Raw genomic sequence first — 27,846 nt, 5'->3', positions numbered from 1 at the left:
AACTGACACTGCAGAAATACAAAGGATCATGAGAGATTACTACAAGCAACTATATGCCAATAAAATGGACAACCTGGAAAATGGACATATTATTAGAAAAGCAAAACCTTCCGAGACTGAACCAGGAAGAAATAGAAAATATGAACAGACCAATCACAAGCACTGAAATTGACAATGTGATTAAAAATCTTCCAACAAACAGAAGCCCATGATCAGATGATTTCACAGGCGAATTCTATCAAACATTCAGAGAAGAGTTAAAATCTATTCTTCTCAAACTCATCCAAAATATAAAAGAGGGAGGAACACTCCTAAACTCATTCTATGAAGCCAAAATCGCCCTGATACTAAAACCAGACAAAGATGTCACAAAGAAGGAAAACTACAGGCCAATATTACTGATGAACATAGATGCAAAATTCCTCAACAAAATATTAGCAAACAGAATCCAACAGCCCATTAAAAGGATCATCCACCATGATGAAGTGGGGTTTATCCCAGCAATGTAAGGATTCTTCAAAATACACAAATCAATCTATGTGATACACCATATTAAAAAATTGAAGAATAAAAACCATATGAACATCTCAATAGAAGCAGAGAAAGCTTTTGACAAAATTCAGCACCCATTTATTATAAAAACCCTCCAGAAAGTAAGCATAGATGGAACTTACCTCAACATAATAATGGTCATATAACACAAACCCACAGCCAACATTCTCCTCAAAGGTGAAAAATTGAAACCATGTCCAATAAGATCAGGAAAAAGACGAGGTTGCCCACTCTCACCACTATTATTCAACATTGTTTTGAAAATGTTAGCCACAGCAATCAGAGAACTAAGAGAAATAAAAGGAATCCCAATTGGAAAAGAAGTAAAGCTCTCACTGTTTGCAGATGAAATGATGTTATACATAGAGAATCCTACAGAAGCTACCAGAAAACTACTAGAGCAAATCTATGAATTTGGTACAGTAGAAGGATACAAAATTAATGCACAGAAATCTCTTGCATTCTTATACACTAATGATGAAAAATCTGAAATTGAAATTAAGTAAACACTACCATTTATCATTGAAACAGAAAGAATAAAATACCGAGGAATAAACCTATCTAAGGAGACAAAAGACCTGTATGCAGAGAATTATAAGACACTAATGAAAGTAATTAAAGATGATACCAACTGATGGAGAGATATACCATTTTCTTGGATTGGAAGAATCAGCATTGTGAAAATGATTATTCTACCCAAAGCAATCTACAGATTCAATGCAATCCCTATCAAATTACCACTGGCATTTTTCACAGACTAGAACAAAATGTTCACAATTTGTATGGAAACACAAAAGACCCCAAATAGCCAAAGCAATCTTGAGAAAGAAAAACGGTTCTGGAGGAATCAGGCTCCCTGACTTCATACTATACTATAAAGCTACAGTAATCAAGACAGTATGGTACTGGAACAGAAACAGAAATATAGATCAATGGAACAGGATAGAAAGCCCAGAGATAAACTTATGCACATATGGTCAACTTATTTTTGATAAAGGAGGCAAGAATATACAACAGAGAAAAGACAGCCTCTTCAATAAGTGGTGCTGGGAAAACTGAACCACTGTATGTAAAACAATGAAATTAGAACACTCCCTAACAACATATGGAAAAATAAACTCAAAATGGGTTAAAGACCTAAATGTAAGGCCAGACACTCTAAAACTCTTAGAGCAAAACATAAGCAGAAAACTCTATGGCATAAATCACAGCAAGATCCTTTTTGACCCACCGCCTAGAGAAATGGATTTAAAAACAAAAATAAACAAATGGTACCTAATGAAACTTAAAATCTTTGGCACAGCCAAGGATACCATAAACAAGACCAAAAGACAACCCTCAGAATGGGAGAAAATAGTTGCAAATGAAGCAACTGACAAAGGATTAATCTCCAAAATTTATAAGCAACTCATGCAAGAGGGAAGAGATATGGGGATATATGTATATGTATAGGTGATTCACTTTGTTATAAAGCAGAAACTAACACACCATTTTAAAGAAATTGTACTGCAATAAAGATGTTAAAAAAATAAATAAAATGAAAATAACAAAATTTAAAAAATAAAAAACAGCTGTTAAACCTACAGAGCAATCTAGGACATGTCCATATAATAGAATGTTCTGGATAATTTTGCTTAATGAGGTATTTTCTATATGTAATGTTATGGCACATGTCCCAAAGGATGTTAAATGAAGAAGGTTATGAATCACAAATGGTCTGTAACCATTTGTTTCTTTTTTTTTTTGGTTGGGGGTGTGAAAATACATGTATATTCCTAGATTACCTCTAAATGAAACTAGAAATGGATAAGGGAGTTGGAGAATTAAAAGTCAGGAATGGGGAATGGAGAGTGACCTACTCTTTACACATTTTTTTTCTCTTTTCACTCTGTATGTTATTTTTTTTTCACGAGATTGTATTATTTATTCAAATAAATAAATTTAAAATAAAAGTGGTCAGGGAAACAGAAAAAAAAAAAAAAAAACCGATTGGAGCCCAAAGCTCTTTGAATTCATGAAAGGTGGAAGAGAAAGTGTCAATTTGTACTAGAAATTATAGTCTTCATCACTCCTCAGTTTTAAAGCTATGTCTAAAAGCATTATAACTTCAAATGTTAGCAAGTTTTAGTGCTCTTCCATTCTTTGATATCAATGATGATAAGAGAGGAAAGTGAAAACCACAGAGAAGAAAAAGAAAAGATAAAAAGAATTGTACTCTGTAGTTTATTCATCAACCATACCTTCTATATTTTCCTACTGAATGATTTTTGCCTCAACAATATAATGAAGATATCCTTCTCAATACTGTCCCTGGGAAACCTATTCTGTTAAAAATGTAGAATGCCAATGAGTTAACGTATTGTATCCCTACTTTAATGGCTTTGGCATTAGAATGAAAGAGTATTATGTAGTGCATTCTCTCTCCTCTCTCTCTCTCTCTCTCTCTCTTAGAATAACTGCCTTCTGTATATACAATGACTTGCTTCACCTTTGTAATATGTAATATTTCTGTTTAACACATCCATTCAGTGCTTAATGTTCTATACATTTAAGCAAAGAGATTAGGTCAGTGTTAACAATAATCACATGAATATTTCTTCACTCACTTGATTTTTCCTGGAGATTGGGCATATTTATTCAGTTTCTTTAATGCCTTTAAAATTTTGACCACCTTCCATGACATTAACTCATTAGTTACTTTTCTACCTGCTTAAAACCTAGTTGGTTTAAATAAAAGTTGCTGCATGTAAAATGACACATTTCAAATGAAACTCACCTGTAGGAGAAAAATGAGGTTTTCCTTATCTCTGCTTTTGCTCATAAAGTTATAATCAGGACAATTACTTAGATAATCCAAGCACAAAACTTATGGTTTTGACTCAAGTTGAATGAACTTTATTATATTATTTTTCCTTTGAAATTGGGGATTCTGTAGTCTTGGTATTGTTTCTCTCACTTTGAGGTTTTGTTTCTTGGGGATGCCTTAATTAAAATTATAAACTGAGCATTACAAGTACTCATATTTACCCCTGCACTGTATGGATGTGTGCTGGCATAAGAGGAATTGTTATTTAAATCCAGTAGGACACAACTTCTTCTTAAAATAATAATAATAAAGCTAATTATACTCTTTCCACTTCTATTTTCTATAATGTTTCTGGTTTTTGGCTTATTCCAGATTACTTCCTAACTCCTTCTTGTTCCATGATTCTTTATTCAACTTTCCTCATTATGTTTTCCCAACAATTTTCTAGACTAAACTTCTTCCCATTTCCATCACAACCTGGGCTGCCTTCTACTTCACCACCTCTCACAAGGTAGCAACAGCCATGTGCATATAGGAATTTAGTTTTTGAATTTGAACCAAAAATTTTTCAATTTAAAGGTTTTTTTTTTAAACCATTTCATTCATCCTCAAATGGTACTAGAATATTTATTGGAAATGAAAATTAAGATTCAGGTAGATCAAATGATTACTCACAATAATGTAACATGCAAATATGGCACTTGGTCTAGGAATAAGAATTTAGTACTTCTGAACCCAAATCTTTGTTTACTTTTCATTATATTATAGCTTTCCTACAGCCAGTTCATTTTTCTGTTCACAGCTAATGTACTCATGGTTGGCAGGTGAAGACGACTTCAGGAGGCCAAAGGACAAAAATAACTTATTTCCAGTCTCTGAGTATAGGAAAGCAGAGATTCCTGATATATCATTCCTTTATACTGTGTAATATGATTGTAAAATAGAAATGTGAATCATAAAATGGACTGGAAAAGAGAAAGGCAATGGCTGGTGAATGGGTCTTGAAATAAAGTGTTTAGGAACAAAAAACACCAATTGGAGAGAAGGGGAAAACATGATCACAGGGAAAAAACCTAAGATTTCCCTCTCTTACTTTCCTGAAATTGGGGGAGGCTCTACATGTTGTCATTGATGATTTTTTTAAACTTTCCTTTGTTTTGAAAACAGAGAATGTATGTGGCTGGGAAGAGTCATTTAACCATGTGAACCAAGGATTTCCATAGGTGGACAGAATAACCTGATTACATTTAACTCGAAAAGGTGACTACTGTCCTGGGAGATCCTAAATGAAAGACCTTCTTACATGATCAATCCTTTCACACTAGGGTACAACACATATAAAACCAGGATCATGTACCAGGGCACCACAGCAAGCACCAAAATATATATTTGCAGGTTTCTGCAGCAGGTGTTGTATTCCTACCAGTCATGTACGTGTGTGTGTGTGTGTGTGTTTCCTTACATTTTCTAATTAAATTATTTGCCCATAGTGTCCATTAGACTTATATAATACTTATATTGCCCACATGAATTAGCATGATGGATATTCCTCAAAATTATATATATGAACAAATGGGATATTTATAAGATTCTCATTCAGAGCTCTCAGTGCTGGCCTCAAGAGGGACACAGGTTACATTGGCAATTTCATGTAGATATTCCCAAAGGAAAGAAACATCAAAGGCATTCAGATATCTTTGCCCCTTATATTCTTTTTCTTGCCCTCATCTTTGGCCTCAATGAAAGTGAGAAATGGCTTTTTAAAAAAATTCCACAGAAAGTCTGGCCTTGATATTAAAGAGAAATCAACTTACAGAACTTGGAGAAGAGTTTGTTGTACCCTACATGAATGAACAATTTACTTTTAGAATCTTTTACTTTATGATATTGTTTCTGATTTCAATGGCCGAAAAATAATGACTTTCTTTTGAATATGACACATTTGGAGCCAATGTTCTAAAGACATATGAATGTGGATGCCATTGAATAATTTAATGGGACTGTGCAAAGCAAATAGAGCAGTTCGAGTCCTTGCCAGCAGAGTGGAGAAAAACTGAACACAAGAAGCTTCATCTGCACAGTAAACTGTCCTACTCAAATACGTACAAAAAGAGTCCGACGATTAGCCAGCAACCACTTTTTACATATAGCAAGCAAACCCAATTACATAAGGAGAAATATTCAAGCCAGCATAAAAAGTTATCAGAGGACTGGCAGAAATTTCCCCTGGAACTTCCAAGAACAGACTCAGTAGCCAGTAATTTATACTTTCTTAGATAATGTGCAAGGATCATGGTGCTGATTAGCCCGTAAATCACACTCTCCCAGGAAAAGTAAAACCTTTAATTTTATTAATGGACAAAGACTTGTCCCTGGTTTCCTCTTTTTCACCTTTAACATTTCCCTGGCAGTTGTAAAACACAGTATGAGAATGTGTGTTTGTGTCTGGATGTCTGTCTGTGTAAGAAACATGTTGAAGTGTTTGCTCCTCTGAGGTGTACACTGACCCTATTAAATTAGTAAGAAAAGTTTCCCCATGAATTTCAATTTGGAGTCAGTATGTGAGTTTGATACTGAGGAGAACAGTATTTTTTTTTCATTTTCATCCATAACTAAACTCTCACACCATGCCATTTAAGTTCCCTGTGGCCTAAATGGCAAAGAGGACAGAAAAAGAAGTGGGGAATGAAGGTAACTGTTGACATATCTATTTTTGTTAAACCAACTGGGAGCTGCATTTTTTTTTTTTTTTTTTTAGTATGCGGGCCTCTCAGTGTTGTGGCCTCTCCCGTTGTGGAGCACAGGCTCTGGACGCACAGGCTCAGTGGCCATGGCTCACGGGCCTAGCCGCTCCGCGGCATGTGGGATCTTCCCGGACTGGGGCATGAACCCGTGTCCACTGCATCGGCAGGTGGACTCTCAACCACTGCGCCACCAGGGAAGCTCTGGGAGCTTCTTGATAGAAGGTACTTGGGTTGGTTGCCCATGTATAACCAAAGACTATCACATCACCCAGTGTCTAATAAATACTTGATACAAACATATTTTTATTGTTCTCAATTCAGAGAGAGAAAAGTGCTCAAACCATAAAAATGAAGGAATAAATCAAAAGGAGAAAAATTAAAAATTTGACAACTTAAAATTTTTAAATTTTGTAGATGAGAACTGTAAATATCAATACAAGAGAAAGATCACCTAGGAGATGTAATTCTGTCAATTAGGAAAATAGTTTTGATCATCTTAATATATAATGTGTCTATACAGCTCAGTAACATCTCAGTGATATGGATGAATAATTGATAGAGGAGATAAAAATAAACATAAAAAATATTCTTCCTCACCATCAATTTAGTGTCATTTTCATTTTTCAAGGTAGAGTCACTGTCAACTGAGATATATAATGTTAACTTACCATCAACTGATATACCAGCAACTAACATATTGGAAAATAGAGTAAAAAAAGTGACATATGTCTACAATTAGCAGAGAAATACCTATAGGTATTAGACATGGTATATAATCAGTAAGCCTTGCAAAATATTATATATTAATATAATAACTGTTTTGATAACTCTATTTTAATGACTTTATTTCCTCAGTTCTTTCCAACTAGCCTATAAATTCACAAATTAACAGACAATTATTTTCCTGGAGATAAATGTCTTTCTCATGGACAAAGAGATTTCTCTTTCTCTTCCTCTCTGTCTCTGTGTCTGTCTCTATCTCTGTGTCTGTCTCCATCTCTGTCTCTCTCTATATATATATATGACATAGCTTCACAGATACATCTGCCTTTCTTCCCTCACACTGAGCATTGTCCACTTACCTGTATCTACACAGAGTATTACTGAGAACTCAGCTGAAGGAAAATAATAAAGTAAAACATATATCAAGCCAGCCCTCTGGAGTTTTCATGGTCTATTTCTTTGCTGGAAGCAAAGATGGATAAAAGTATTTACCTCTTAAATGTTTACCTAATACTGTATGAAGCAGAGAACTTAAGTGGTCTTTACAGCTCATAGACCACACACACAAAATTATGAATGAGCAATTTTTTATTCCCCTGAAACTAATGGTTCTGGCACACTCTCCTCCACTTCTAGAGAACTGCAAGTAATATACTCTGGTTAAGTTACTATGATTCATAGATGTCAGTGACCAGATTTCTGAATTTAGGCATGTAGTGGAGTAAAGAGCAAAGAAAAACTGTTAGATCTTTATTAGAAAAGACTGATTCAGTTGACTTGGAACTCTAAAGTTGACCTTGAGTAATCAATTAACTAACAAATTTCATAGTTTCAACCAGTGCCTCCTGTGTGCCAGGATATAAATTCAAATTCCATCAAGTGCCAGGTAGTCAGTGAAACAAACTGTGGCAGGAGATCCAAGCTGAACTATTAGTAAGTGTCCATCTACATACAGAAGCAGGCACTCATTTGTTATTTTCCCTCTTGTGTAGGAGTATAAGCACTGATGCCATAACTTCTGATTTTTGAGATAATTCAGAAATTGAAAACTATGTGTAAAATTTCTATAAAATAAACTTTGAGATAAACTCATTATTTTTTTAAAAAAACACATTATTTTGTTTAGTTTATTTTTCAATACATTATATTTGTTTTAAAATATATTATTTTTGTTTTAAATAAATATTTTTGTTTTAAAAGCAGGCTAAATAAAACATGTGTGTTGGTAGAATTCATCCCATAGGTTTCCAGTTACAAATTTTGGGTAAGGCATTGTACTGGTCATTTTTAAGAGACACATTGAAGTGTAAGATTTAATTTTTCTCTCAACAACTCTCAATAGAGATGGAAAAGAAGGATATACATAGAAAGAAGTAATAAAAAATATATAACATTTTCTCTCCCCTTTCCTTCCTGTCAAACTTGCAGGAGTGGGGTCCATACAAGAAATCAAGGAAGACTGGACCCAGCAAGCTGAAGAGATGACCTGGTGCAATTGAAATCCTTGCAGGTAAGAGCTGGTAGATTGGGGATAAGAGGTACCAAGATCCACAGTGTTGAATTGGGGAGTTAAAATACAGGAAAAGAAAAAACTTGAATGCACATGAGACATTGGATTAGAATTGAAGATATTGGTATAATGTCATGCTTTTACATATATACAGTTATATGTTATATATATGTACATATCACATTTATATTTTTAAATATAATATATTTACATTTATATATGCTTTTGTAATTAAATATAGATGTATGTAGATACATATACAAGTAAGTATAGATATAAGTGTGTGTGTGTGTGTGTGTGTGTGTGTGTGTGTGTGTGTTTACTTTCACTTATTTCCCAACTCTCTTCACTGAAATGATTGGGAGCAATGACTCCAGTATCAGCAAGAACACTGATGTCCAGATCTTGGTTTCCATATACCGTTTCCAGTAAAATAAACCAAGGGGAGCAGAAGGAATGTACAAAATAAGCCTAGACCATTTTGCTGGGCCAGAAAGTAAAAAATGCACAAAGAATAAAGGAGGTAAGTTAAAAGGAAGAAGAAGCTAGGCTGAAAGGGCTCTTACTAACCCTAAACTAAAACAATTTGAGAATCTTTTAAAATTTGTATTCTAAATCATTGGAGAAAATGGAAATCCACAAAACCCACTACAAAGAAAGAAAGAAAGAAAGAAAGAAAGAAAGAAAGAAAGAAAGAAAGAAAAGGAGAAAGAAAGGAAGAGAACAGATAAAGGAAACACTCCTTTTAACAGAATGACAACTAATGAATGTAGAAAAACTGAAACAATTGGTAAGTCACTATTTTGTAACCATTAGAAGAATAATTAATTAGTGAAAAAGACATCAATATATACGAAGATTACACAAATGAAAGTATTTAAAGAGTGGTATATTTATACAATTTCAAGATATCTGAATACAACATACTTATTGTGTAGAATAGCTATATAAAGTAGAAAATTCTATCAGATAACATCTTAATCATGTAATAAATCTGATTTGAACTTCCAGAAAGGGGTTTAGAGAGTCATCTGAAGCCCCAGTTTTTCAACTTCCATGCAGGGAACAACTCTAGGTTGTCTGGCTTTCGTGGACAGTGGTCCTTACAGGACAGTATATATTTGCATTCTTAAAAAGCTGCTGCCTAAGAGTCTGGAAGAGTTTTCCAGACAAGCAAAAAGGATACATAAGATAAAAAGATATAAAATGTGACATCAAATAAATGAAATATGAAGGGGGAAAGTAAACTGTAAAGCTTTAGAATGTGTTCCAAGCTAAGTTATCAAAGTAGAAAGATTGTTATAAATATAAATTTTATATATAACCTCATGGTAACTGGAAAGCAAAAGCCTGTAGTGGATACACAAAAGATAATGAGAAAGAAACCTAAGCATACCACTAAAGAAAGTCATCAAACTACAGGGGAAGAAATCAATAAAAGAAGTAAACAGAGGAACTCAAAAACAGCCAGAAAACTAATATCAAAATGGCAATAAGTACATACTCATCAATAATTAGTTTAAATGTAAATGGACTAAATTCTCCAATTAAAAGGCATAGAGTGGTTGAGTGGATTAAAAAATAACACCCATCTATATGTTGCCTATAAAAAACTCTCTTCAGATGTAAGACCACGCAGACTAAAAGTGAAGGGACGGAAAAAGATATTCTCTGCAAATGGAACCCAAATGAAAGCTGAGGTATCTGTACTTATATCACACAACATAGACTTTAAAATTAAAACTGTAATAAGACACCAAGAAGGGACAATCCAACAAGAGGATATAACATTTATAAATATTTATGCATCCAACATAGAAGCACCTAAATATATAACACAAATGTTAACAGAACTAAGAAGAAAAATGCAATAGACAGAAATAAAATAATAGTAGGAAACTTCAATACGCCACTTCATCAATGGATAGATTATCCAGACAGAAAATCAATAAAGAACTATTCACCTTAAATGACATGTTAGAGCAGATAGTCTTAACAGATATATAGAGAAAGATCCATCCAAAAGCAACAGAATACACATTCTTCTCAAGTGCTCATGGAACACTTTCCAGGATAGATCATATTTTAGGCTGCAAAACAAGTGTTAACAAGTCTAAGATTGATACAGAACAAACAATTGTAAAATGTGTTCAGAACCACAAAAAACACCAAATAGTCAAAGCAACCTTGAGAAAGAACAAAGATGGAGGCATTGTGATCCCTGACTTCAAAGTATATTAAAAAGCTACAGTAGTCAAAACAGTATGGTATTGACATAAAAACAGACACATAGAGTATTAGAATAGAATAAAGAGCCCAGAAATAAACCCACATATATGTGGTCAATTAATTTATGACAAAAGAGCCAAGAAGATACAATGGGGAAAGGACAGTCTCTTTAATAAATGGGAAAATGGACAGCTACATGCAAAAGAATGAAATTGGACCAGTATCTTACACCATACAAAAAAATTAACTCAAAATGGATTAAAGACTTGAATGCCTTTATGATCCTGAAACCATAAAACTCCTAGAATAATATATAGGAAATAAGCTCCTTGACATAAGTTTAGGTGATGATTTTTTTTTTTATAATTTGACACCAAAGCAACGGCACAAAAGCAAAAATAAGTGGGACTCTATCAGACTAAACAGCTTCTGCACAGTAAAGGAAACCGTAAAAAAATGAAAAGGTAACCTATTGAATGAAAGAAAATATTTGTAAATCATATATCTGATAAGGGTTAAATATCCAAAATATATAACCAATTCATAAAATACAATGGCAAAAAAAATAAACAGTCTAATTTAAAAATGAGCAGAGGATATGAATAGACATTTTTCCAAAGAAGACATAGAGATGGCCAATAGGCACATAAAAATATCCTCACTATCACTAATCATCAGGGAAATGCAAATCAAAATCACAATGTGATATCACTTCACACCTGCTAGAATGACTGTTATCAAAATGACAACAAATAACAAATGTTAGCAAGGATATGGAAAAAAGGGAACCCAAGTACACTGTTGGTGGGAATGTAAAACAGTATGCAAAACAGTATGAAGATTCCTCAAAAAAATTAAAATAGAGCTACAATATGACCAACTATTCTACTTCTGGGTATTCACCCAAACAAAATAAAAACACTAACTCAAAATGACAGATGGACTCTCATGTTCATTGTAACCTTATTTACAATAGCCATGATAAGAAGACAACCTAAGTGTCCATTGATGAATGAATGGATAAAAAAATTTGGTATACACACTTATTAGTCATAAACAATGCAATCTTTCCATTTGCAACTACATGAATGGACCTTGCAGAGAGTATGCTAAGAGAAATAAGTCACACAGAGAAAGACAAATACTTCGTGATCTTACTTATATGTGGAATCTAAAAACAAAAAAAAACACACGAGAGGGGGAGAGAAGATGGCAGAAGAGTAAGACGCAGAGATCACCTTACTCCCCACCGATACATCAGAAATACATCTACACATGGAACTGCTGCTATAGAACACCCACTGAATGATGGCACACCTCAGACCTCCCAAAAGGCAAGAAACTCCCCACATACCTGGGTAGGGCAAAAGAAAAAAGAATAAACAGAGACACAAGAATAGGGACGGAACCTGCACCAGTGGGAGGGAGCTGTAAAGGAGGAAAGGTTTCCACACACTAGAAACCACTTCAAGGGCGTAGACTGTGGGTTGCAGCGGGGGAAGCTTCAGAGCCATGGAGGAGAGTTCAGTAACAGAGTGCAGATGACAAAGCAGAGAGATTCCCGCAGAGGATCAGTGCCGATCAGTACTCAGCAGCCGAGAGGCTTGTCTGCTCACCCGCTGGGATGGGTGGGGGCTGGGAGCTGAGGCTCAGGCTTTGGTCAGATGCTGGGAGAGGACTGGGGTTGGCTGCGTGAACACAACCTGAAGGGGTTAGTGCACCACGGCTAGCCAGGAGGGAGTCCGGGAGAAGTCTGGAGCTGCTGAAGAGGCAAGAGACGTTTTCTTCCATCTTTGCTTCCAGGGGTACGAGGAGAGGGGATTAAGCAGGCCGTTTAAAGGAGCTCCTAAGACAGGCATGGAGCTGCCAAAGAGACAAGAGACATTTTCTTGCTTCTTTGTATCTTGGTGCACGAGGAGAGGGGATTAAGCTCACCGCTTAAAGGAGCTCCAGAAACGGGTTGAGTCACGGCTATCAGCATGGACAACAGAAACGGGCATGAGAGGCTAAGGCTGCTGCTGCCACCAACAAGAAGCCTGTGGGCGAGCCCAGGTCACTCTCCACACCTCCCCTCCCGGGAGCCTGTGCAGCCCACAACTGCCAGGGTTCCGGGATCCAGGGACAACTTCCCTGGGAGAATGCATGGTGCGCCTCAGGCTGGTGCAACGTCACGTTGGCCTCTGCCACAGCAGGCTCGCCCCGCATCTGTACCCCTCCCTCCCCCCGGCCTGAGTGAGCCAGAGCCCCCGAATCAGCTGCTCTTTTAACCCCGTCCTGTCTGAGCAAAGAGCAGAAGCCCTCAGGCGACCTAAAGGCAGAGGTGGGGCCAAATCCAAAGCTGAAACCCAGGAGCTGTGTGAACAAAGAAGAGAAAGGGAAATCTCTCCCAGCAGCCTCAGAAGCAGTGGATGAAAGGTCCACAATCAACCTGATGTACCTTGAATCTGTGGAATACATGAATAGACAATGAATCATCCCAAATTGAGGAGGTAGACTTTGGGAACAAGATATATTATTTTTTTCCCTTTTTTCTCTTTTTGTGAGTGTGTATGTGTATGCTTCTCTGTGAGATTTTGTCTGTATAGCTTTGCTTTCACCATCTGTCCTAGGGTTCTGAGCATTCCAGTTTGTTTGTTTTTTTTTAACTTTTTAAAATTTTTCTTGTCAATAATTATTTTTTATTTTAATAACTTTATTCTATTTTATCCTACTTTATTTTATCCTTTCTTTCTTTCTTTCTTTCTTTCTTTCTTTCTTTCTTTCTTTCTTATTTTTTCTCCCTTCAGTTCTGAGCCATGTGGATTAAAGGATCTTCTTGCTCCAGCTATGTGTCAGGGCTGTACCCCTGAAATGGGAAAACCAACTTCAAAACACTAGTCCACAAGAGACCACCCAGCTCCACATAATATCAAATGGTGAATATCTCCCAGAGATCTCCATCTCATCACAAAGACACAGCTTCACTCAATGACCAGCAAGCTACAGTTCTGGATACCCTATGCCAAGCAAATAGCAAGACAAGAACACAGCCCCATCCATTAGCAGAGAGGCTGCCTAAAATCATAATAAGCCTTCAGATACCCCAAAACACACCACCAGACATGGACCTGCCCACCAGAAAGACAACATCCAGCCTCATCCACCAGAACAAAGGCACTAGTCCCCTCAATCAGGAAACCTATTCAACCCACTGAACCAACCTTAGCCACTGGGGACAGACACCAAAAACAATGGTAACTACGAACGTGCAGCCTGCGAAAAGGAGACACCAAACACAGTAAGATAAGCAAAATGAAAAGACAGAAACACACAGCAGATGAAAGAGCAAGGTAAAAACCCACCAGACCTAACAAATGAAGAGGAAATAGTCAATCTACCTGAAAAAGAATTCAGAATAATGATAGAAAAGATGATCCAAAATCTTGGAAATACAATAGAGAAAATGCAAGAAACATTTAACATGGACCTAGAAGAACTAAAGAGGAAGCCAGCAATGATGAACAGCACAATAAATGAAATTAAAAATACTCTACATGGGATCAATAGCAGAATAACTGAGGCAGAAGAATGGATAAGTGACCTGGAAGATAAAATAGTGGAAATAATTACTGCAGAGAAGAATAAAGAAAAAGAATGAAAAGAACTGAGGACAGTCTCAGAGACTTACAGGACAACATTAAGTGTACCAACATTCGAATTATAGGGGTCTCAGAAGAAGAAGAGAAAAAGAAAGGGACTGAGAAAATATTTGAAGAGATTATAGTTGAAAACTTCCATAATAAGGGAAAGGAAATAGTGAATCAAGTCCAGGGAGCACAGAGAGTCCCATACAGGATAAATTCAAGGAGAAACACACCAAGACACATATTAATCAAACTATCAAAAATTAAATACAAAGAAAACATATGAAAAGCGGCAGAGAAAAAAACAACAAATAACACACAAGGGAATCCCCATAAGGCTAACAGCTTATCTTTCAGCAGAAACTCTGCAAGCAAGAAGGGAGTGGTAGGGCATATTTAAAGTGATGAAGGAGAAAAACTTACAACCAAGATTACTCTACCCAGCAAGGATCTCATTCAGATTTGATGGAGAAATTGAAATCTTTACAGACAAGCAAAAGCTGCCAGAGTTGAGCACTACCAAACCAGCTTTTCAACAAAAACATAGTAGGGTATTTTAACATCCCACTTTCACCAAAGGACAGATCATCCAAAATGAAAATAAATAAGGAACTGCCAGAGTTGAGCACTACCAAACCAGCTTTTCAACAAATGCTAAAGGAACTTTTCTAGGCAAGAAACACAGGAAAAGGAAAAGACCTACAAGAACAAACCCGAAACAATTAAGTAAATGGTAATAGGAACATACATATCGATAATTACCTTAAATATAAATGGATTAAATGCTCCCACCAAAAGACACAGACTGGCTGAATGGATACAAAAATGAGACCCGTATATGTGCTGTCTACAAGAGACCCACTTCAGACTTAGGGACACATAGAGACTGAAAGTGAGGGGATGGAAAAAGATATTCCATGCACATGGAATTCAGAAGAAAGCTGGAGGAGCAATTCTCATATCAAACAAAATAGACTTTAAAAGAAAGACTATTACAAGAGACAAAGAAGGACACTACATAATGATTAAGGGATCGATCCATGAAGAAGATATAACAATTGTAAATATTTATGCACCCAACATAGGAGCACCTCAGTATATAAGGCAAATACTAACAGCCATAAAAGGAGAAATCGACAGTAACAAAAACATAGTAGGGTATTTTAACATCCCACTTTCACCAAAGGACAGATCATCCAAAATGAAAATAAATAAGGAAACACAAGTTTTAAATGATACATTAAACAAAATAGACTTAATTGATATTTATAGGACATTCCATCCAAAATCAACAGAACACACATTTTTCTCAAGTGCTCATGGAACATTCTCCAGTATAGATCATATCTTGGGTCACAAAACTAGACTCCTAAATTTAGGAAAATTGAAATCATATCAAGTATCTTTTCTGACCACAATGCTATGAGACTAGACATCAATTACAGGAAAAGATCTGTAAAAAATACAAACACATAGAGGCCCAAAACTGATGGGATGCAGCAAAAGCAGTTTTAAAAGGGAAGTTTATAGCAATACAATCCTACCTTAAGAAACAGGAAACATCTCGAATAAACAACCTAACATTGCACCTAAAGCAGTTAGAGAAAGAAGAACAAATAATCCCCAAAGTTAGCAGAAGGAAAGAAATCCTAAAGATCAGATCAGAAATAAATGAAAAAGAAATGAAGGAAACAATAGCAAAGATCAATAAAACTAAAAAATGGTTCTTTGAGAAGATAAACAAAATTGATAAATTAGAAAGACTCATCAAGAAAAAAAGGGAGATGACTCAAATCAATAGAATTAGAAATGAAAAAGGAGAAGTAACAATGAACACTGCAGAAATAAAAAAGATTATGAGAGATTACTACAAGCAAGTGTATGCCAATAAAATGGACAACCTGGAAGAAATGGAAAAATTCTTAGAAATGCACAACGGCCGAGAATGAGCCAAGAAGAAATAGAAAATATGAACACACCAATCACAAGCACGGAAATTGAAACTGTGATTAAAAATCTTCCAACAAACAAAAGCTGAGGACCAGATAGTTCTCAGGCAAATTCTATCAAACATTTAGAGAAGAGCTAACACCTATTCTTCTCAAACTCTTCCAAAAGATAGCAGAGGGAGGAACACTCCCTAAATCGTTCTATGAGGCCACCATCACCCTGATACCAAAACCAGACAAAGACATCACAAAGAATGAATACTACAGGCCAATATCACTGATGAACATAGATGCAAAAATCATCAATAAAATACTGGCAAACAGAATCCAACAGTATATTAAAAGGATCATACACCATGATCAAGTGGGTTTATTCCAGGATTGCAAGGATTCTTCAATATATGCAAATCAATCAAAATGATACACCATATCAACAAACTGAAGGAGAAATACCATATGATCATCTCAATAGACGCAGAGAAAGCTTTTGACAAAATTCAACACTGATTTATGATAAAAACCCTGCAGAAAGTAGGCATAGAGGGAACTTTCCTCAACATAATAAAGGCCATATATGACAAACCCACAGCCAACATCTTTCTCAATGGTGAAAAACTGAAACCATTTCAACTAAGATCAGGAACCAGACAAGGTTGCCCACTCTCACCACTCTTATTTAACATAGTTTTGGAAGTCCTACCCACAGCAATCAGAGAAGAAAAAGAAATAAAAGGAATCCACATCGGAAAAGAAGAAGTAAAGCCGTCACTGTTTGCAGATGACATGATACTATACATAGAGAATCTTAAAGATGCTACCAGAAAACTACTAGAGGTAATCAATGAATTTGATAAAGTAGCAGGATACAAATTTAATGCAAAGAAATCTCTGGCATTCCTATACACTAATGATGAAAAATCTGAAAGTGAAATTAAGAAAACACTCCCATTTACCACTGCAACAAAAAAAGAATAAGATATCTAGGAATAAACCTACCTAAAGAGACAAAAGACCTGTATGAAGAAAATTATAAGACACTGATGAAAGAAATTAAAGATGATACAAATAGATGGAGAGATATACCATGTTCTTGGACTGGAAGAATCAACATTGTGAAAATGACTCTACTACCCAAAGCAATCTACAGATTCAATGCAATCCCTATCAAACTACCACTGGCATTTTTTACAGAACGAGAACAAAAAATTTCACAATTTGTATGGAAAACCAAAAGACCCTGATTAGCCAAAGCAATCTTGAGAACGAAAAATGGAGCTGGAGGAATCAGGCTCCCTCACTTCACACTATACTACAAAGCTACAGTAATCAAGACAGTATGGTACTGGCACAAAAACAGAAATATAGATCAATGGAACAGGATAGAAAGCCCAGAGATAAACCCACACACATATGGTCACCTTATCTTTGATAAAGGAGGGAAGGATATACAGTGGAGAAAAGACAGCCTCTTCAATAAGTGGTGCTGGGAAAACTGGACAGCTACATGTAAAAGAATGAAATTAGAACACTCCATAACACCATACACAAAAATAAACTCAAAATGGGTTAACGACCTACATGTAAGACAGATAATATCAAACTCTTAGAGGAAAACATAGGCAGAATACTCTATGACATAAATCACAGCAAGACCCATTTTGACCCACCACCAAAAGAAATGGAAATAAAAACAAAAATAAACAAATGGGATTGATGAAACTTAAAAGCTTTTGCACAGCAAAGGAAACCATAAACAAGAACAAAAGACAACCCTCAGAATGGGAGAAAATGGTTTCAAATGAAGCAACTTATAAAGGATTAATCTCCAAAATTTTTAAGCAACTCATGCAGCTCAATAACAACAAAAAAAAACTACAACCCAATCCAAAAATGGGCAGGAGACCTAAATAGACATTTCTGCAAAGAAGATATACAGATTGCCAACAAACACATGAAAGAATGCTCAGCCTCATTAATCATTAGGGAAATGCAAATCAGAACTACAGTGAGGTATCATCTCACACCAGTCATAATTGGCCATCATCAAAAAATCTAGAAACAATAAAAGTTGGAGAGGGTGTGGAGAAAAGGGAACAGTCTTGCGCTGTTGGTGGGAATGTAAATTGATAGAGCCACTATGGAGAACAGCATGGAGGTTCCTTTAAAAACTACAAATAGAACTACCATACGACCCAGCATTCTCACTACTGGGCATATACCCTAAGAAAACCATAATTCAAAAAGAGTCATGTACCAAAATACTCATTGCAGCTCTATTTACAATAGCAAGGACATGGAAGCAACCTAAGTGTCCATCAACAGATGAATGGATAAAGAAGATGTGGCACATATATACAATGGAATATTACTCAGCCGTAAAAAGAAATGAAACTGAGTTATTTGTAGTGAGGTGGATAGTCCTAGAGTCTGTCATACATAGTGAAGTAAGTCAGAAGGAGAAAAACAAATACCATATGCTAACACATACATATGGACTCTAAGAAAAAAAAATATCTTGAAGAGCCTAGGGGTAGGATGGGAATAAAACACAGACCTACTAGACCATGGACTTGAGAATATGGGGAGGGGGTAGGGTAAGCTCTGATGAAGTGAGAGAGTGGCATGGACATATATACACTACCAAACGTAGGGTGGTTAGCTAGTGGGAAGCAGCCGCATGGCACAGGGAGATCAGCTAGGTGTTTTGTGACCACCTAGAGTGGTGGGATAGGGAGGGTGGGAGGGAGAGAGACACAAGAGGGAAGAGATATGGGAACATATGTATATGTATAACTGATTCACTTTGTTGTAAAGCAGAAACTAACACACCATTGTAAAGCAATTATACTCCAATAAAGATGCAAAAAAAAAATTAACAAAAACAATTAAAAAAAAACAAAAACACACAAGGAAAAAGCAAGTGCATAGATAGAGAGAACAGATTTGTTGCTGCCAGAGATGGGGCATCGGCAAATGGGTGAAGGAAGTCAAAAGGAACAAAGTTCCACTATAAAATATATAAGTTATGGGGATAATGTACAGCATGGTGACTGTTTGTTATTAATACTATATTGCATATTTGAAAGTTGTAAGAAAGTAGTCTTAAAACTTAACACAAGGAAAATATTCTATGTTTATGCATGGTGATGGATGTTAACTAGACTTCTGATGATCATTTCCCAGTGTATATCAATATCAAATAATTATGTTGTACACCTGAAGCTAATATGTCATATGTCAATTATATCTCAATTTAAAAAGTTTGATTTCTCAAGTAATCAAAGAGACATTATAAAAAACCTGATCAGGTATATCATTTCTGTAATACTAATGTTAAATAAAATCATAATACAAACCTAATCTGAGGAAACATCACATAGAAATTCTGACAGCCTGTAATGCTACTGATTACAACTTTTTCTTATTTTGCTTCTTTCTTCAGCTTCTCTTATACAGTGGTCTACTAGCTTTTTCTTTCTTTAACTCTCCCCACTATTCTTTTTCCTAATATACTCCCCTGAAACTAGCTCCCCTTATCCAGTGTTTTTATCATTCATTTTGGTGACTTTGATTTCCACATGTGACTCTCTAGCTCAGAGATTCAGACCCTTATGTCAAACTTTCTACGGGGAAATTTCTTCTGGACATCTAATTGAGAGTTGAAGGCTATTTCTCTTTTATTTTCTCTCCTATGCTGCATGTCCTCCTGTCTTTCTTACTTCAGGAAATGGTGTTACTTTTCCAGTTGCCTAAGCCAGAAACCTCACTCACTTTGTAACTCCCACTCTCTTACAACCACATGCAATCAATCAACATGGCTTCTCCATTTTCTTTACTACCTCTTGTAACTACCAGTGGATTCCTTCAAAACCTTACAGTTGCTCTCCCTGCTTAGAGTTTTGTGCCTTTCTCATCCATTTCCCACACTACTACCAGGATGACATTTAAAAAGGCAAATTCCACAATAAACTTGCCCCCATATATTTTTCTTAGAGTATAAAATTAAAGTTAATAATTGATGCTAGAAAATTTACCTAAGACTCCTGACCACCCCACAAAATATGTTTCAGCCTATTTCCTTTAGGCTGCTATTTTTCTCATGCTGATTTTTCCTCCTCTTGGTCACCTAGGACCAAAGTTCCTTTCCTAACTTTAGCATCACTTTTACCACTTACATTTCCCTAGTTCCCTAACACTAGATAATATTTCTCTTCTATGTGTACCTATAGCACTACTTTTACTTTTTTGTTGCACTTATTTGTCTATCTCACTAGACTGCCTTTAAAGTGTTTTCTAATTCTTCTGACCGCATCAATGATAAAGCTTTTATTCAGTATGAATTTGGCTTGAACACTTAATAATATCAGTATTTTTTAAAAAGCTGTGGCTCAGGAACAAACCATCTGCAGAGAAAACAGCAGTCACAAGACCAAGATGCATAATTGGACAGGTATAACACCCTGGATTGAGGGCTGATCCTTAAGGCAAAGAGCACTTACTCCACATCAATGTCCAGATGATATTCAGCATAATGTTTTAAGAACAATTATTTTGACAAAATCTTCTTGTCTGTATGAATGAATTTTATGTATTTTTAGAGTCAGGGAATTCCCTAAGCACCAATTATAAAAATTAATATTTTTTATTATAAGCAAACAGAAAGCATGCAAGATTATACAATTTTAAAAAAAATATTAAATGTTGCTTTCTCCAGTCTTTCTGATAATATCTTCTCTGATCTCTTATAGAACTTAGAGTCAATGGAATCTTAGCATGTAGGCATTAATTGTAGCTTATTCTTTATCATTGTTCTGTACATATTCTATATATCCTTTACTGGGAATGTTCTTTCTATGTCACTCTCATGTTTGACATCCTGAAAAACTCCAACTAACTCTTAATTGCCAATTTAAAAGTTCACCTTCTCTCTGTGCTTGACTTTGATTTGTTCCTCATTCCTATTCCTTCTAAACACTTCTAAACTTAGTCCATATTCTATAAGAACAATTGATAAGTAATAACAGGTGCATTTATCTCTATCCCGTGCCTGATTGTGAGCTCATCAAAGAAGAATTTCAAATTCATCCTTGCACCCATTGATTGTTGGTAAATGCCTGACATTTAGATAGCATTTTAAAAGCATTTTTCAAATTTAAATTGAATTAAAATCAAATTTGTGTGTATCTGATGACACTTTGACCTCTTTGTGGGTAGGAATTGTATATATTTGTAACAGTTGCATTAAGATGTAATTAGCATATAATACATTCACTCTTTTGAAGTGTACATGTCAGTGTTTTTCGGTATATTCATAGGGTTCTAAAACCACCACTACTAACTAGTTTTCTAACTTTAGCACAATATTCACCCCACAAACAAATCTGTACCCTTTAGCAGCTACCTTGCATTACCCCTCCCCTCAGCCCCTTGAAACAAATAACCTATTTTATGTCATTATGAGTTTGCTTCTTCTGGTCTTTTCCTATAACTGGAAAACACAATATGTGGACTTTCATGTCTGGCTTTTTCACTTAGCATCATGTATTAGGGTTCATCCATGATGTAGCATGTATTTGTACTTCATTCCTTAAATGGCAAATAATATTCCATTGTATGGATATATCACATTTTGTTTATCCATTCAACAGTTTATATACATTTGTGTCATCTTCACATTTTGACTATTATAAATAGTGTTGCTATGAACATTTGTTTACAATCTTTTGTGTGGGCATACATTTCCATTTCTCTTGGATATATACCTAGGTGCATAATTTCTGGGTTATATGACAACTTTATGTTCAACATTTTGAGGAAATGCCTAACTAATTTTTTAAAGTGGATGCACTATTCTGTATTCATACCAGCAAAGTTCAAGGTTTCTAATTTCTTCACATCCTCACCAGCACTACATTTCTCCATTTTTTTAAATGGTAGACCTCCTAGTGGTGTGAATGAGTATCTGATTTTGGTGTTGATTTGCACTTCTGTAATGATTAAAAATGTTGAGTATATTTTCATATGCTTATTGGACATTTATATATTTTATTTGGACAAATGTATATTAAAATTATTTGCTAATTAAGTTTTAACTAGATTGTCTGTCTTTTTAACATTGAGCTGTATGTTTTCTTTATATGTTCTAGATACAATTTCCTTATCAGATATATAATTTTTGAATATAGATACATATAAATGATTTCTATACAGAAAAGTCTTAAGTTAAAGCTTCACAAAGGGACAAAGGGATACCTGTCTGCCTGACCCTAGTCTCCAACTTAGCTTCTTTGCCCAAGGTTTGCACATCTTTCACAAAAGACCTTCCAGTTCTAACCTCCTCATGTGAATCTTCATCAGCCATTCAGAAAACTCTATCTCTGTCACACAATGGCATTTTTACCCATGGTTCTTGCTCTTTATACAGCACTAAATTCCCTGAGATCTGAGTTATCCAAGGACGTGGCAGAGAGATTTCAAGAGAATAAATAGAGCTAGGTCTTGACAAGCCACAGTCTTTGTAATATTGGAGGGTTGGTGGAGGTTCACTCTTTAATCTTGTATTATGTCCCAGGACAGTCATGAGCTCTCCTAGTCTGATCCTTATTGACTAAAACTTTCAGGACTACTGGCTTATTTTTTCAGATGTTTCATGTCTGAAATTTGGATATTTAGTCCAAAAAAAACCAAATATCAATTACCAGAGTCATCAACATCAAAACCTCAGAGGAGGCAGAAAAGTATTTTTCCAAAAGAATCATCATCTGGCAGTCTTCTCTATGGAGCCCTGTAATTGCACAAAGCATGTTTAGTTCAAATAGTTTATTTCCCTTCTTTTAGAGTACATCTCTCTAGGTTCATCGGAATTGAGAAGGGGTTTTTAATCACTGAGTTATATAACTATTAAGGTCCATTGCCTTAAATTATACTCACAGACAAATACCTTTGTTTAATTTTCCATTTATGTTTAATCTTCTGGTTATACTTGTATCTTCTGCTCACCCTAGTGTGTATTGGAACACATACTAGCTGATTAGTAATTACACACTGACTTAAAGAGATGTCACAAGAATGTGATTTTCCTCATTTGTTTAAATCTCATTCTTCTGCATGTCCTTTAGAGTTTATTAATAAAAAAAAGAATCTTGGATAATTGGTTTAAAAAAAATTATTTGTTTTGACTTTATTTTGTTCTGGTTACCTTTTTTTTCCTTTAGCATTTTGTCTTATCTAGATATCCACTTTTTAGGTGGTGTCTTTTCAGTCTAGTGTTAAATAAATAAATTATATCATACAAAGGTTTTTTTTAATGTAAATTTATTTATTTATTTATTTTTGGCTGTGTTGGGTCTTCGTTGCTGCATGCGGGCCTTCTCTAGTTGCGGTGAGCGGGGGCTGTTCTTCATTACAGTGCACAGGCTTCTCATTGCAGTGGCTTCTCTTGTTGTGGACCACAGGCTCCAGGTGCACGGGCTTCAGTAGTTGTGGTGTGCAGGCTCATTAGTTGTGGCTCACGGGCTCTAGAGTGCAGGCTGAGTAGCTGTGCTGCACGAACTTAGTTGCTCTGCGGCATATGGGATCTTCCCGGACCAGGGATCAAACCCATGTACCCTGTAGGTGGCTTCTTAACCAGTGAACCACCAGGGAAATCCCCATGCAGAGATTTTAGTATGCACTATCTTGAACCATTTTTTCCAATATTTATTATCTTTATTATTTTAACTATAATAATTATTATTTTATTATTTTGGAGAGTAAATTACGAAGAAAAAATTTCCCCAAAATGAATTTGATGAAGGCTGATCCATGAAGATGTGATTTTGGACACTTCCAGAAATACTTAAATCACAAATACTAGGGTGCCACCTGATCCACTTCAGTGCTCATTATACCCTGTTTGAGTTTAAAGCTGTTGTTAAATTTATTGATCCTGGTACCTCTTGGCAAATAGTCCCTCAGTGAAGAACATGGCAGGCAGAGGGTTCAGAGGAAATTCATTTACAAGCCACACATATTACCCTGTAGCTATTTTATTTGAGGGCTGTGACAATAATTATTTAATGGAAGAAAATCTACAGTGTATTTAAAAAACAATTTTTTTCTCTTCCTTTTTGCTATTCTTTGATCTTCTTTGCTTCTTATGTATCTACAATTATTTCCTTCTTTCAGTCTATGGAAACAGTAATGAATACTTATGAGAGGGAGCTCAGGCCTTCATTTTCAGTACAATTAGTTAAGAGGACACAAGTCTTGTGAGCTTTTGGGTGAACTCTGTGTTGGGTTTGTGTAAGAAATTCTCAAATTGTGATCAGAGAATGGAGGCTTTCATCCTTGAATGTCAATCTTCAAGAAATGAGAGGGAAAAAAACTGTATAGTTAATTTGTTGAATTAGTTAAGCTCTTACTACTCTAGTTATTCACTAATAAGTCAGAAGGTGGTGATGCTTAGATCAATGATAATGGGGTAATATGGTATCTTTTTTAATGAATAAAAATATCTGCTAGTTGAAAAATAATAGTTAATTGTATAGAAGATATACATGGAGAGTGACAATTTTTAGTTCATGAGCACAAATTGTGTTATATAAAATGATTTTAGAAATTGAGAGACCTTAACATCATAATGTACCAGGTTTGTTATACTTATAATAACAGCTCATATTTATTGAAAATTTAATTTGTGGTAGGTACCGTTATAATTAATATATATGCAAATTTAATTCTCAATCTTTTGAGCTAAATGTTATTATTTTCACTATATACAGCTGAGGAAGACAAAAGATCCAAGATTAATAAATTGTTCAATCTCACACATTTGGGAATCCAAACAGGTAGAATTTGAAACAATCTAATCTACTTCCTGTTTTAAATGTACCCAGGATTTGTTTTAATCAGGTATGGTAAGACATGCAGATACAGAAATGTCTGTCATAAATGAAATTAACTTACAGTTTCCTAGAAACAAATTCATGGAACTCCACACAAGGGGCCACATGGAGAAACACCAGGGTCAGTCAAGAGACAGAGGAAACAAGGGGAAAATGTGGCAGCAGCATTTATGTTGGTTTCTTTGGGAAGGAATAGGTGAGGCAGGTTAAGCTGATTTAGGATTGACTAGTTTGAGTAATTATATCAGGCTCTACAAATAGAGCCTGTTCATATTTTTCTGGTACAAGACCCTGGAGTGATTAGGGCAGATGGATAGTGCCCTGAAGTGTGAAAGCCTAATAGAAAAGTTGTTGGGATGTGGGGTCTAGATTGTCTAGTTTGCATTTGAAAATCATGCTCCTGGAAAGGTTGTTTAGGTTGTTTACTAACTCTAGGAGTTGGCTAACCCTGGGAAAGGCAGTCCCTTCCAGATCAGTTAGAATGCAGAGGTCAAAGCATCAAAGTACAGAATAAAAGCCATGTTTAATACAGTTCTCATGTCCAACCTCCACTGTGCTGTAAACTCCTCACATTAAAAAAAAAAAAAAAAAAAAAAAAAAAGCCTTGTTTTTTTCTTATTCATCAGCGTTTCCTTGGTCTTTTGAATAAATATATTCATTTCAGTGAAAAACTTTGATGGGTCATTTAAGTCTACTCAGCAGTGACTTTACACAGTGAAAGCCTTAAATATACGGACTATATAAAGGGCAAACAAAAATTAAAACAATGTATGTTGAAACCATATACACATTTTAATACATGCATGCTTCTTGTTCATAAGTTTGTATAGCAATATTCTGGTGGCACGAAAAATAGAAAGGTTGTAGGAGATAAAATAATGTTTTCTCCTCAAGTCAGCTAGTGTCAATATAATGTTTGCTTAAAATAATCAGTCCTCTTTGTAGTGCCAATTAAAACTTCAATCTGCTCTCTCACTAACTAATAGCCAGAGTTACTCAAAAGGATATTGGAGGTGGAATATTGCACTAGATCAGTGGTTTTCCAAATAATTTTAAGAATTTTTTCTTAGAAATATCTTACTCAGTAATTTATTATATAGAATACATAAAACTAAAATTATTCTTGCTTTTGAAAACAAGCAGTAGGAGAGCATGGTATAGGAAGTAAATGTGGATTTTAAAAAGTTCTAGAGGTTGTCTAGATTAGCAGTTTTAACCAGTATTGACCCCAACACTACCTTAGTTTTTTTCATCAGTCCAACCTATCTTCCTGATTTATTTCTTGGTACTCTAGATCTTGCACAAAGTTCAAACTAATTATAATTAGCCCCATGGTCTATGATACCTAGGAAGATATAATCAAATTTCTCCTTATCTTTAATGTCCCATGGTGTTTATAAAGGCGATGGGTAAAGTAGGTGTTATATACATATTTGAAAATTATAGGTATAACCAACATGTTTAATATAAATGTTTCAATTGTCAAAATCACATGTTGCTCATGTGTAGTATGCTAAGATACTTATTACCCACGTTAAGCCGCCATTCTAGAAGAGCTTCATTTGTTTTTGTTGCTGTTGTTCTTGTTGTTTCTGGAAAAGCCTTATTTGGACAGCCCTTAGTAGGTTTGCTTTACTATTGTTAAATAAGATGCACTAAGTTCATATATTTTTATGAAACTAAATATATGGGCATTATTTCTTTCAATATATTATCATGATAACAATGGTATTCATGTTAGTCTTTTAACTACAGAGTGAAATGTCTATGCAAACTGCTATACACTTAGCTTAAGTAAAAATACAATAAGCTGTATCAGACCCAGTAAGAATTTCAAGTATTAACATGTATCATTCCTCACCAAAAAATTAGGAAAATATTACGCCAAGTAGATCTAGTCTAGTAGATTTTCTCCTCTTATTATCCTGGTTGGGTATCAATAGTTGATGCTCCCTGGGATTTCTATGTTGATCTGGGTTGGAAAAATCACTTAATATAACAATTATAGAGAACTGTCAGTCAATTTTGTTTACAATTCTCTGAGTTCATCCTTTACTTAGTGCATTGCACCTTTTATTTCTCTAGCTTTACCAACCACGCTCATATATGAAATGAAAGACTTTAGAATCAGTTCTTTGTTAATATTTCAAATGCAGAAAAAGATATTTATTTTGTGGGGGGAACAGGTCTTTCTTCTGCATACACTCAGGGAAGCAATTCTGAGAACTATCTCTGTAAATCTGGAATCTGCTGTGTTCCCTCTCTCTGGGATGTTCTCCCTTTCTCTCTAACAATCTGTAGGTGGATAGATGATAGATAGGTAGATAGATAGATAGACGGATATTTAAATAAATAAACTTCCTCCTTTCTTGTCTTTCTATTTGTCTTTCTCTTTGCACTCCTCCCCACCTATGCTCTAGGGAACATTACTTAATATTAGAACAAATTGTAAAATTTCCTCATTCTTTGTAGGAGGAAAATAATATCTCAATTGAAAAAGACACCCTCATCTAACAAAAGTCTCTTAAAATGGTTTTATCATGTGTTCTTTATATTACTCTCAATACCTACACCCCTAACCCATGGCCTATTGCATCCTGAGACATTACATGCCCCTAACACATAGGCCATTCCTCATTAATTTTCTTTCATTGATGTTAATACTAGCTCTCTGGAATCTTCTCTTTTCAAAGAGGAGAAAATTAAGCTTCAAAGAAGTTATCAACTACCCAAAGTCTTATATCTTGTCCACTATTAAGTTTACCAAATTTTTAGCACTATGCTGTATCACCCAAATGCTTACACTGTGTATAGATTTTGATGGT

The sequence above is a fragment of the Physeter macrocephalus genome, chromosome 19 (assembly GCF_002837175.3).
Source record: "Physeter macrocephalus isolate SW-GA chromosome 19, ASM283717v5, whole genome shotgun sequence".
Taxonomy (NCBI): Eukaryota; Metazoa; Chordata; class Mammalia; order Artiodactyla; family Physeteridae; genus Physeter; species Physeter macrocephalus.
Note: the sequence above shows the minus strand (reverse complement) of the source record.